Source organism: Spermophilus citellus, assembly GCF_964194105.1.
Source record: "Spermophilus citellus genome assembly, chromosome: 7".
Lineage (NCBI taxonomy): Eukaryota > Metazoa > Chordata > Mammalia > Rodentia > Sciuridae > Spermophilus > Spermophilus citellus.
In genome coordinates this window covers 62,668,444-62,680,969 of record NC_138188.1, presented here as the reverse complement: position 1 = coordinate 62,680,969, position 12,526 = coordinate 62,668,444, and the positions used below count along the sequence as shown (strand labels likewise).

Here is a 12,526-nt window from a genome sequence, read left to right as displayed (position 1 = left end):
GAACCATAAGATATTTAGTGAAAAATGTAAATATTTATTAAAGTGTGTGCTTTCTATTCTGATGGATATATGTCAACTTACACTTATCTGAAATCCATGGAATTCACAACATTGAGATTAAAACTATTGCAAACTCTAGACTTGGAGTGATAAGATGTCAATGAGGTTCATCAATTGTAACAAATGTATAGTTCCTGTGCAGAATGTCGTTGATGTGGTTGTCTATTCATATGTAGGAGTAAGGGATAAATGGAAAATTCTGTATTTTCCTTTCCATTTTGTTGTAAGCATAAAACTTCTCTAAAACATAAAGTCTATTTTTGAAAACATGTTTGCATGTATGAAGTGGACAATATTTTGAAATGATTTGCACTTAACTATAAATCCTTGACTTAGAATGGTTTTACTTGCAAGTTTTCAACCTTTCAATCATCAAAAAGCAATATGCATTCAGTAGAAACCTTACTTTGAATTTTGTTTTCTCAAGCTACCTCTGTGCAGTAAAATACTCTATTTTGATCCTGGGCAGCAGCAGTGAACCACGGTTCCCAATTGGCCATGTGATCATGAGGGTGAACAACCCATATTTTGTGATGTATAGTAGTCTCATCTTATCTCAATTTCACTTTCTGTGGTTTCAATTACCCTTGGTCAACCATGCTCCAAAAATATTAAATGGAAAATTCCAGAAATAAAAAAAATTAATACATTTTAAATTGAGTGCCATTCTGAGTAGTGATAAAATCTTCTACCATCCCACTCCATCCCACCCAAGACCCAAATCTTTGTCTAGTGTACCCACACTGAATAAACTGCCCAATCTGAGTCATTTATTTCTCCTTCTCAGTTATCATATTGACTATCACAGCATCAGAATGCTAATGTTCAAGTAAACCTTATTTTACTTAAGCATTCTCCCAAAGAACAAGAGTAGTTATGCAAAAGTGATACTACAGGGCATAAAACAAGAAAAGACCAGCTAATGCTGGTACTTTGTGGCAATGCTTTTGGACTGTATAGGAAAAAAAACAGTATGTATAGGGTTTGATACTATTTGCAGTTTCAGGCATATGCTGGGGATACTGCAATGTAAAATCCACAAATAAAGGGAGACTAACATATTATGTGGCAAATCTGTGACATTTAGTAGATTAGGTATACTAAATATATTTTTGACATTTTTTCAACTTAGGATGAATTTGTTGGTATGTAACTCTATTGTAAGTCAAAGAACATTGTATTGATAGTTATTATTTTGTAGTCTGGAATTCAGGCTGATCTGGTGAATATGTGTGTGTGCATGCGCGTGCGTGCGTGTGTGTGTGTGTGCGTGTGTGTGTGTGTGTGTGTGTGTGTGCGCCTGGCATTCACTTATTAGCATACTTCAAACTTCAAACTTTGGGGTAATGGGTGACTTTCCTCCTGGGCTTGTTAACATCCCTGATAGTTATATATTTTCATATTAACTAGGGCAAGTATAAGACACTCTAGATGCTGAAATGGAGAAAGAAATATTCTAAAGTGGTTTTAGTGCTTGAGTAACAAAAATCTATTTTCCTTTTTAAAACCTGAGGACTTTATATGTCTTTCAGTTACTGGAACGTGATACTTTGAGAATATAAGAGGCAGAGACTTTGTTCTGACAGAATTTTTGGCAATTTAATTGGGCTGACAATATGACTTCCAAATCAGATGATTTCTTGGACAAAACTTAACTCTGGGAAAGAGTCATTCCCACATATTTTATTGTTTCCCAAATTGTGTTAATTTTCCAAATTCACTCACACTTATTTGATATATCTATCAGTCAGCAAAAGTAACCAAATTACCCTCATAAGATTGGGAAAGTGTGAAAATGACCTATAGCCTTGGTCTGGTAGATTTTTTATTTTGATTTTGAAGATCTTAAGGGTTCCTCAATAATATCCTTTGAAGTCTTTTGTCACAACTCAACAGCCTTTACATTCCAGGCTAGACCATGAAGACACAGGTAAAGGCTATATTTTCACCTTTTCCTCCTGGTCCTGTGTTCCTGGGTGCTTTAACCTAGGCCTGGGTCTAGAATCAGACTTATTTATTGGGCCATTCTAACATTAGTAACTGGTCTGTAAATGAACAAAAGAAAGCCATTATATGTTAGGGTCTGTAAACAAGTCAAGATGGTGCCTGGCATTTTGCCAGAGGGAGTGGTTTGTGAAGTAATGCCATCGAGCCATTAAGATGATAGATGATAGAGATTCCTTAATGACTGCTGTGTCTAGATTATGTCAATTAAGTTAAGCTGTGTGTAATCATTAAGATGATGAGGATTCCTTATTGATTGACTGCTGTATCTAGTTTATGTTAATTAAGATAAACTGTGTGTAATTAGTTAAGTATATATACCTCTGCTGTCCTACAATAAACGGCTCCCGCTGTATCAGCCTTCACAAGTTGCTCATCACTTACCTCCCCCCCACCCCGCCCCCGTTATTTTGCCCAGCCAGACTGCGCAATTATAAGCAAGTGAAAAGTCAGTTAATGCCATCAGCAGTTCAGAGTCCCCAAACGATGAGGAAGTGAAAGTGTTTATATGCTAATGCCTCCTATCATCAATATTAGTTGTGTTTCTGACTCTCTCCATCACAAGAATGAAGTCTTCAAATTGCATTGATGAATTTTTTCTTATGCTGATCACAAACTCATCACAGTCATAGCATTGGTTCTTCCTTTATGATTTAGTTGAGACCTCACAGCATACCAGAAAAGTGTAGTGATGCTCTTCGAGTGTTATAAATGTTCCTCTGTGTATAATTCTGTTACTGGACCTTCACATTGTTTTATACCTTCCCAATCTCACTACATGTTGCCTTCCCCACAGATTTATGAGATCCTTTTTTTATTTTTGTGGTGCTGGGGATTGAACCTAGGGCCTTATGTATGCAAGGCAAGCACTCTACCAACTGAGCTATATCTCCAGCCCAGACCTGTGAGATCCTTTAAAAGTGCTTGTTTTATGTTTATTTTTAATCTTAATATCTTTCCAAAGGGCTCAGAAGCAAGAGATAGAAGAAGCAGTAGTTACTGAATGAGGGTTTGATAATTGAATTTGTTAATGCATGAATAAACTAAATCTCCCTTCAACATCTGCTACTTTCTTATATCAAAAAATTCTTAGTCTCCTCCCTATATTTTCCCTCCAAATAATTGTTTTAATGACCATTCCCACAGAGTTCCAATATTTTGCTTTTATTCTTAACCAGATATTTTCCTCCATTATGACTTATTTCCTACAGTCCCAAATTGTCTTGTCTTTGATGTAGACTTTGAAAAATATGTTTTTCTGGGGATTCCAAGTATTTCAAGTTTTGCCTTTTGAGCCATTCTACCCAATATTATAACCAGAGAATGTATTGACAATATTAAATAAGCTTTTTCTGGTAAATTCCTGTTGTGTTACTCAATTCAGGAAATGCAAATCATAAATCATTTGTAAATTTTCATAAATGTTGATGAATCAAATACTAAACAGTTTTAGGTTCAACTTCATCATGCATTTGTATCCCTTCCACCATGGATAGTAATATCCTTAAGTATATATTTTCACTAGTTGCCTGCTTCAGACATGATATTTATTGGGCTCCTTTCAATTTAGTATTGAAATGTTAATTGCTCTGCTGAATTTTGCATGACTTATGGCTAATGTTCCAAATGATGTTTGCTTTCATTTTACTAAGCCACTGCACAAGGAAATTTAGTGTGACAATGGAATGCTGAGCTCTGTCATTCACAGTAAAAAGAAAAATGTTGTTTGATTCTGGTCTCTCTGAAAACCTTTAATATCAGTAACCAGCTTACCACTTCCCAACTTGTTAGAATTATTCCAGCTCTGCACTGGTGCACACACCATCATCTGGCATGAGCAAAATTGGCTCTGAGCACTCCAGATGGGCCACCAACATCCCATGAGCTATTATTTCCGGGGTCGGGTAGGGAAGATTTTGTGTAGTAAAATTTTCACATAAAATCACCAATCTGTGATTTTTGCTACTCCTTGTCAGAGATGGATTTCTCACTAATACTGCCAGAAATGTACTTGTTACTTTTGCCATTTCACTTGACAAACAAAAACTTCTCATCTGAATAAGGTTGGTGTCTGATGCAGTATGACAGGAGAGGGGGAGTAAAAAACTAAATAAAACAAAGCTGAGAAGTTTGGGTCTTTAATAGCAAAACTTCCCTTTGTACTTTTTTCTCTCTGCAAAATAAACAATCACAATCCCCCACACCAAATACCTTCAGACATGTCACTTTTTGCTCAATTCATCTTCACATTAGAAATAAAAGTACCTTTCAAAGTTAAGTTGGAAAAATTTTAAAGGGGAAATATGGTAAGCATCCTAATACTTGTACCAAAACTCAACAGAATATGACATGCTAGAGGATGTTTTGTGATAGTGGCAACTTATTAAATATGACTTCACTCCTCTATCTTCTCAGCAATATATTTGAAGATGGGTGCTTGTTTTTGATTCTCCAGCTCAAAATTATCTGTTTCATTTAATTGATACTGTTCACTGAAATTGATACTGTTCAACAGTACTTGACTGTTATAATGCAAATTTACTGAAGCCAATAATTTATTTTGAATCCCTGTTCATTTTTAAACTGTCCTTCTGAGGCAAAAGGAGGGAGGATGTAGTTGTAGCTGCATTATCTGGTTCAAACCAATGAGACCCAAGAGAGAATTAAGACCACAGAATTATGAATGTGTTGGGCATGGTGGTACACACCTATAATACCAGTGGCTCAGGAGGCTGGGACAGGAGGATCATGAGTTCAAAGCCTCATCATTGGTGAGGTGCTTAGCAACTCAGTTAGACCCTGTCTCTAAATAAAATACAAAATAAGACTGGGAATGTAGTTCAGTGGTCGAGTACCCCTGAGTTCAACTCCTGGTACCCAACAAACAAACAAAGAAAGAAACAAACAAAACCACTATGAATGTTGGGATGCCTATTAAGATTGTAACTCTTTGTCTATAACTGCCTTTCCCATGGAGACTGCTTCTATCCCTTTCTCCTCTACCTATCTCTCCTTTCCCTCCCTTTCTTTCTTCTATATTTTCTTTCTCCAACAAATATTTTTTTGAGCACCAGTTACTGCTATGTGGTGGCCATGATGCTGGTTCTGATGAATGACACACAGGTCCTACCTGTATTTTACTTAACAATATTTCCCAGCCTAATTTGTCATAAATCTAGTGGGGAACATTTAGTGAAAGAATAATTATGCATGAAACTTTTGTTGCATTATACATTAAAATTGGGGAAAAGGACATGGATAGATTACACTTCAAGTATAAATGAAATGGGCAAACAAATTTTGAAATAATGTGATTAGTGATACACAAAAAAATGGAATTAAAGCTAAATACTCTATTTCTCAAATATTAAATTAAAATACCATGTGCCATGTAATATTTACTTATACCAGTGAATATATGAGATCCTGGAATTATTAAAAGTTCCACTGTGGACACACACAAACAAAAGCCTTTCAGGGAAAACCTGAGAAATATTTATAAAGGAAGATTAACGCTTATCCCTTTTCCATAGTTCGATGTATTGGCATTACCCCAAGGGGAAAAAATCAAAATATTGGCTTCATGCCATCAAGATTATCAATAGAGTTTTGTCAACAATAATAATATATTATATACTAAATATCCACTAATGAGTAAAGGTTAAGCAAATTATATCTTAACTAGATACAAAAAATCCATATGGAAGATAGTAATCATAAATATTTTGCTATTAAAAATATTTATTAGTGTATGTAGACATAAGTTATATAATTATAATATATATATATATATATATAAAACTATAGTATATATAGTTTTTATATAGGTAGAACATGGGAATGTGAAAGAACATAGAATTTTGGGATGGTAGAGTTGTAGGTGATATTAAAGAATGCTTACAATTGCAGTTTTAATGTTTTTATGGGCTATAGAAAACGAGAGATATAATCTACTTTTTATGATCATAAGCATCTTAAGTATTCAGGGAGAAAAACAATATGATTTATTTTCTTTTTTCTACTTTCTTTAATTAAGGTAAATTTTACATATAATGAAATCCACACTTTTTATTGTATAGTTATGAAATCTTTGAAAAGAACACAAGGCTATATAATCACAACCAACCAAAATGTAGAACAAAATATAGTAAAAATTCCCTAACCCAAATTCTGTGGTGGCTCTAATAGTCAATTAATTAATGCCCTCCTTCCAGCCTTGGTTTTTCTTTTGCCACAGTTTTGCCTTTGAAAATATGTAATATGGCATTGCTCAATATAATATATTTAAAAGAGCATAAAAAAATGTAATATAGCATTGCTTTTGGGGCCTGACTACTTTCACTTAAAATTATGAATGTGAGATTTAAAAATGCTACTCCATGTATCAGAGTTTTCCTTTTTATTTTTGATTGATTTCCCATTATTAAAAAAGTACCACAATTTATTTATCCATTCTGCAGTGATAGAATATTTGGTTTGTTCTATTTTGGGGCATTAACTACTAAAGTTTCTATATAAATGTTTATGTATAGAAGTATTTTTGCCTTTTAGTGGACATTGGATTAACTTTCAATTCACATCCATTTGTAAGAAACAACACAGAGAGATCACGTATACAATTCATGCACAGCATTTACCTAGCTTCCCCAAGGGTAGCATTTAAAAAAAAAACATAGTATGACACTGCAACCAGTAATACTGACAGTGATTCTGGGTGCTGTTTAAATCTTTTATTTTAGTAGGCAGTCATTCTGTTTATGTTCAGCAGGATGTTCTGGCCTAGTTTTGTGGGCTGTAACATTTAATTTTTAGAGTATTTTCTGTGGGTCTGCCCAGTGGGGTTCCCAGGAGTTCCTGATAGTGCTGGTTCTTGAAGTGAAAGAGGTTTTCCCACCCTATGTCACCAGGTGTCTCTGGATTAGAGAGAGAGATTACAAGGCCTCCTGCACATTCTTGTCTCTTGATTATTCTTCCCTCCCACCCCATTGTGTACTGGTTTTCATGTGGATAAAAAATGTTTCTCATTCTTTTTGAGTAAATATCAAGGAATAGATTGCTTAGTCAAATGGCAAAGTATGTTTAATTTTATAAGGAACTACCAAAATGTTTTCCAAAGTCATGTTGGGTTAGTCAACTTTTCGTTACTGTAACAAGATACCTGAGGTTTCCTTCTAGGGCTGGAAGACTTCCATTAGCCCCCACCCCTTAAAGGTTCTACCACCACCCAATAGTGGCATATGCTGAGAATCAAGCCTTTAATGCACAGCTTTTGGAGGAACATCAAAACCATAGCAGGTGTACAGTTTTTCATTTTTATCAGAAATATCTGAGAGTCCAGTGGTTCTGCATCTTCACCAGCACTTTGTATACATTTAAATTTAGTTGTTATAGTAATATTGTCATGCTATCTCACTTCTGGTTAAATTTGCATTTTTCTACTTAATAATTGGTTTAAGTATCACGTAAATTGTGCATTTATCTTCCTTATTTCTTCTTCGGTGAATTTTTTTTTTTTTTTTAGTATTTGATCCATTTTGTTCACTTATTTTTTTACTTCAGGAGTTCTGAATACATTTTGCTTATATATGCTTTAAATATTGATGAAGTCAAATTAGTTTGATTTTTATATATGATAAAATGCATGAATAAAAATTCGTTATTGTTTTTTCTATGACTATGCAATTTTTTGGTATCTTATGCTGAAGAGATTATTGCTTCTCCAGTGAATTTCCTCATATGTCTATTGATAATCAATTGAAAACATAGTTCTGAGCTCATCAATTAGTTCCAATGGTCTATAGGCAAAATTCTTTTTCCAACACAGAACTGTTTTAATTACTGAAGACTAATGATAAATCTAGGAATCAATTAGCATGATGTTTCAGACTTTATTTTCCTTTTTTCAAATTAGGCTAATTTAGTTTGTCTTTATATATAAATTTTAAAATACCTTGTTAGTTTTCACAAAAGAGTAAACAGTTTGCTGAGATACCAAATGAGATCACACAAGGACAGAGTCCCAAGAAATTATTTTTCCATTCCCTCTCCCTAATTACAGTCATTATTCACCAAAACCCTAAAGAGAATATGATTTTTGCTGCCCCAACTCAGATGTTTATCTTCCCTAACTCTTTCACAAGGGAGAGAAGTAAGAAGAGTTGGAGTAGTACTTTGTGAACTTTTGATAGCATTGTTGTTTTTCTCCCTTCCACACTTATACAACGAGGGAGGCTTACTCAGAACAAATGGTCCTTACCCAGTCTTTCTTGTAAATATCATTTGAGTCTTTGGAGAAAAGTCCGATAGTAGGTGTGAATTCACCTTGTATCAGTGGTTCTCAGGGACTCTACATTCTCATTCCTGCTCACACCTGAGTTAAAAATTGTACCTGAATTGTTCATACCATCTTTGTCTATAATAAGATTACCCTCAAGGTATGCAGGTAATCATATCCTTTTTCCTCTTGGAGGTGACTTTTCTCAGATTTTAGATTGCTTTCTGAGTCCTCAGCTCTCTAATGGGTTCAAGAAAATTTGTGATTTGTTGCTGTTATAACAGAGTAATGCATTTTCAAGCTTTCTGTTTCTTTAAGCAGAAATTGCAAGTTTCTCTGGTTTCTTCTACAATATGGCAAAATGTGAGGGTAATGTGAGGTAACTTTCACTAGAACTGAGTTTTGGTTTAACCTGTCTAGACCAAACTGATTTGAATCATGGATAAAGTCATAAACACTCACACTATATTTGTATAATACTCAAGGTAATTGAGTCCTATCTAGTGTTTTCGGTAGCTTTGGTCACAAATATGCAGTTGAAGTCAAACTATCCACAGGCTATAGTTAGCATCACTTCTATTGACTGCTAGAATTCAGAAACTAAGGTTTACTTAATCTCCCACATGGCAAAAATATTACACACATCATCTCTCATTTTTTACGACACTACTTTCAAGTAGATCCACCTTCTATTGATGAACAAGCTTAATCCTACAAAGACAAAATTGTATCTCCAGGTAAGGAAGGCAGTATAAGGCAGAATCATGATTTAAATGTTTAAGCTTAATTAGTATAAAAACAATTTCTTTATTTTCTGTACAATTTTAATCTATAACCATAATACTCTATGGTTATAGATTTATTTTTTAATTAATTAATTAATTTTTAAATTTTTTAGTTGTCAATGGACCTTTATTGTATTTATTTTTATATGGTGCTAAGAATTGAACCCAGTGCCTCACACATGTTAAGCAAGTGATCTACCACTGAGCCACAACCGCAGCCCCAATTAATTTATTTTTTACTGTAAATGATACTTTAGTCATTTTGTTTACAAGTGAAACTCTGGGAATTCAAAATTAACATCCTTGCCCTTTGAGCTTCTTATAGACACCAGAAAAGGAACCTTGTGTTCCACGTTGTTCTGCTGTGCTTTGTCCAAGTGAACTTTTATGTGCCCGTTGCCATCCGGCTTTGCAGGAATCCTCTTGCCCACAATTTCACTAGGGAAGAACAAGTCCTCAGGATCACATCATGCAGAGCTGTCAGACTGCAGCTTCTGGAAAGTTTTTGCTTAGGTTTTTGTGGTGGCTTGGCTTTTTTGAGTTGGTTTAGGCAGAATTCTCCTCTAACCACTAAAAAACACGTTTCCCACTGAACTTCTTCTCCAAGTCATGCACAAGTCAGAGTTGGACTTTCTGGAGAGATTTCAGCTGAGGAACTGGAGCAAATATTATGATAGCTTTCTGACCACCACCAACTTCAATTTTCTTGTCTCTGTGATGTTGAGCTCCCGCAGCTGGGCATTGAGGTACAAGTTCATATCCAGCTTCAGAAGCACCTGTGATATGTTTGACACAAACTCATCCGGCTTCTGGCCACTGGGCTTCACCATCTTGGTGCTCAAGCTGAACATGGTACAGTCTTTTGAGGAGAGCCCGCTTAGAAAGAGCTGGTTGTGGATTTATTGACACTCAGAATGGCAGTGGAATTTAAATCTCCTCAGCTGAATTTAAAGCAAAATTTAAAAAATAAAATAAAATAAAAATGAAGAAAATGTCGCACTTGGTCTGCACTTACCTAATGATTGTGAAGGGAGGAGGTGATGGTTGTACGGTAATCAGGTTTATCTTAATGTTCATGACTCTCACTCAGGTTTAAATTAATACTTAATTTTTTGCTTATGATAAAACTTTATTTTTTCAGCACCACCTTGGTAGTACTTAGCCTATTTCCATCTTGGAACTGACTTTAATTCTCTGTTTCCAAGCTGTCGAGGTAGAACATTTTTTATGATTTGGTCATTTTATCTTCTCTAAAACAAATACACAAATATGCTTTTAGTGGACATTGAGAGTGAATTTACCATAAAGCTAAAGCATATTAAACTTCAGGGTCCTTCACTGACTCCTGTTTTTGCCTAATATTGTATTTGCAATGTCATGAAAGCTTCATCTCCCTAAATTAGATAAATTTTAGGCTGCACAATATTACTTTCTTTGTCCTAATCACCATTTTTATTCTTTAAATGTTTTAGATATTTTGCTAACAGTTTGACTAAGAAAAATTTGAGATACAGTTTTATTTTACTTATGCTTATCATAAAATCAAAAGAAAATAGTATTTCAAAAGACTCATTTGCAACCACAAAGTATTTCTAAAAGATGACTTAGGGCAAACAAATGAAAACATATCTTTTAATTACCTATTTTTACTTACTATTGAAAATTTGTGCTGCTGAAATTACATAAACCATCAAGAAACATTCAAGTGTATTGTTTTAGTGACAACATAGAAATAAAGTCAAGAAAACCATCTGTATATAGTGGAATGAAAAAAATTGGTGAGCTACTTTGCATATTTCTGACTAAATGTGAATGCAGTAGACTATTTTTAAGTTTCATGTTTGCTCAAAATTTTTCTTTACAACTGATAATCATGGGAAAATATGCTGTACTATTGATCAAAAACTAATATAACAGTAATTGTTGCTTATTACTTTAGGTAATTGCCAAGAAGGACTTTTCTGACCATTTATAAGGCAGTTATGGGCTGGGGTTGTGGCTCAGTGGTAGAGTACTTGCCTAGCATGTGGGAAGTACTGGGTTTGATCCTTAGCACCACATAAAAATAAATAAATAAAATAAAGGTATTGTGTTCATCTGCAACTAAAAAGAAATTCTTTAAATAAAAGACAGTTATGATTTACAAGACTTGAATATACAGTTGTTTGAAAGTGCAATTCATTTTTGAATATAAATTAAAAAATTATTTTAACTGTGTTAGAATTACCAACTTAAATTTCATGTGCTTAATGGCATGTATCTGTCTTGAAGTCAGAATCACTTAGTTGCTGTGTAGTTTGATAGATGATCTTCTCCACCTGGAACATATTTCATTCTTTAATATCAAAGATTTTGATAATATTTAGAGTATTATTCTTCCTTTGGTCAAATCATATGATTTATTAAACAACTGTATTATTCTGTGCATTTTTATGTATAAATCATTGCAACAGTCATTAGACTTTGAGACTAAATAGCAAAAAAGTGAAATAGATATTCCATGAAGCAAAAACATTCCTGAATTTAAACATATATTACTACTCTTATTATAGGCCTCTGATAGGTTTGTCTGTAATAGATAAAAATAGTCACCCTCAAAAGTGGGTGGGAGGGCTGGGGATGTGGCTCAAGCGGTAACGCGCTCACCTGGCATGTGTGCGGCCTGGGTTCGATCCTCAGCACCACATACAAACAAAGATGTTGTGTCTGCCGAAAACTAAAAAAAAAAAATAATAATAATTATTAAAATTCTCTCTCTCTCTCTCTCTCTCTCTCTTTATAAAAAAAAAAGTGGGTGGGAGACTGATCTTGCTTCAGATATTTTAGCACATAAAGACTTTATTTAAAATTAACATTATTCAAATAATTAAATTAAGAAGATTACTTTATAGATAAAAGTATCATTATAAATGGTAATTACTAAAAATTTTAAGACAACAACTTATGGACCATATTAATGCATTTCCATTTGCCTGATGGAGCCGGGGTGTGTGTTTCAGAGTAACTTACATAGGAATCTTTGTTTTGCTGACTCTTCTAAGAAGTGGGTTCCATGATTTTTAGAAACAAAATGTAAATTTGAAATTTACTTCCTTCAATTTGGCTGAATTTCAGTAGATATGTCAGTTTAACATACTTTATTTCACGCAATGCTTTTTATAGGCAGGTTATCATGGAAGGTATATAAATCCTTTGAGTTCTTTGGTTGATTTAAAAATATTTATATTCCAATGAAAAGCAAATAAATTAGTTGTTGACTCCTTGTCTTCCCTATCTCTGAAATTATATAGAATACCATGCTTGTTAATTTAGTTAGTTTAGCTTTCAAGAACACTTGTCAAAATAAGTTAATCTCTAGGGTTTTCAGTATATAGGTCACAGCCCTATGAAAACTCTCTCTATA

General features: G+C 34.0%; 1 pseudogene across 1 annotated transcript; it reads right to left on the bottom strand.

Annotated features, from left to right (window-relative positions):
• Positions 1-9,389: 9,389 nt before the first annotated feature.
• Positions 9,390-9,974, bottom strand: LOC308653296 (small ribosomal subunit protein eS7-like; annotated as a pseudogene). Its single transcript has one exon. The product of its transcript is annotated as a small ribosomal subunit protein eS7-like (transcript).
• Positions 9,975-12,526: the final 2,552 nt, after the last annotated feature.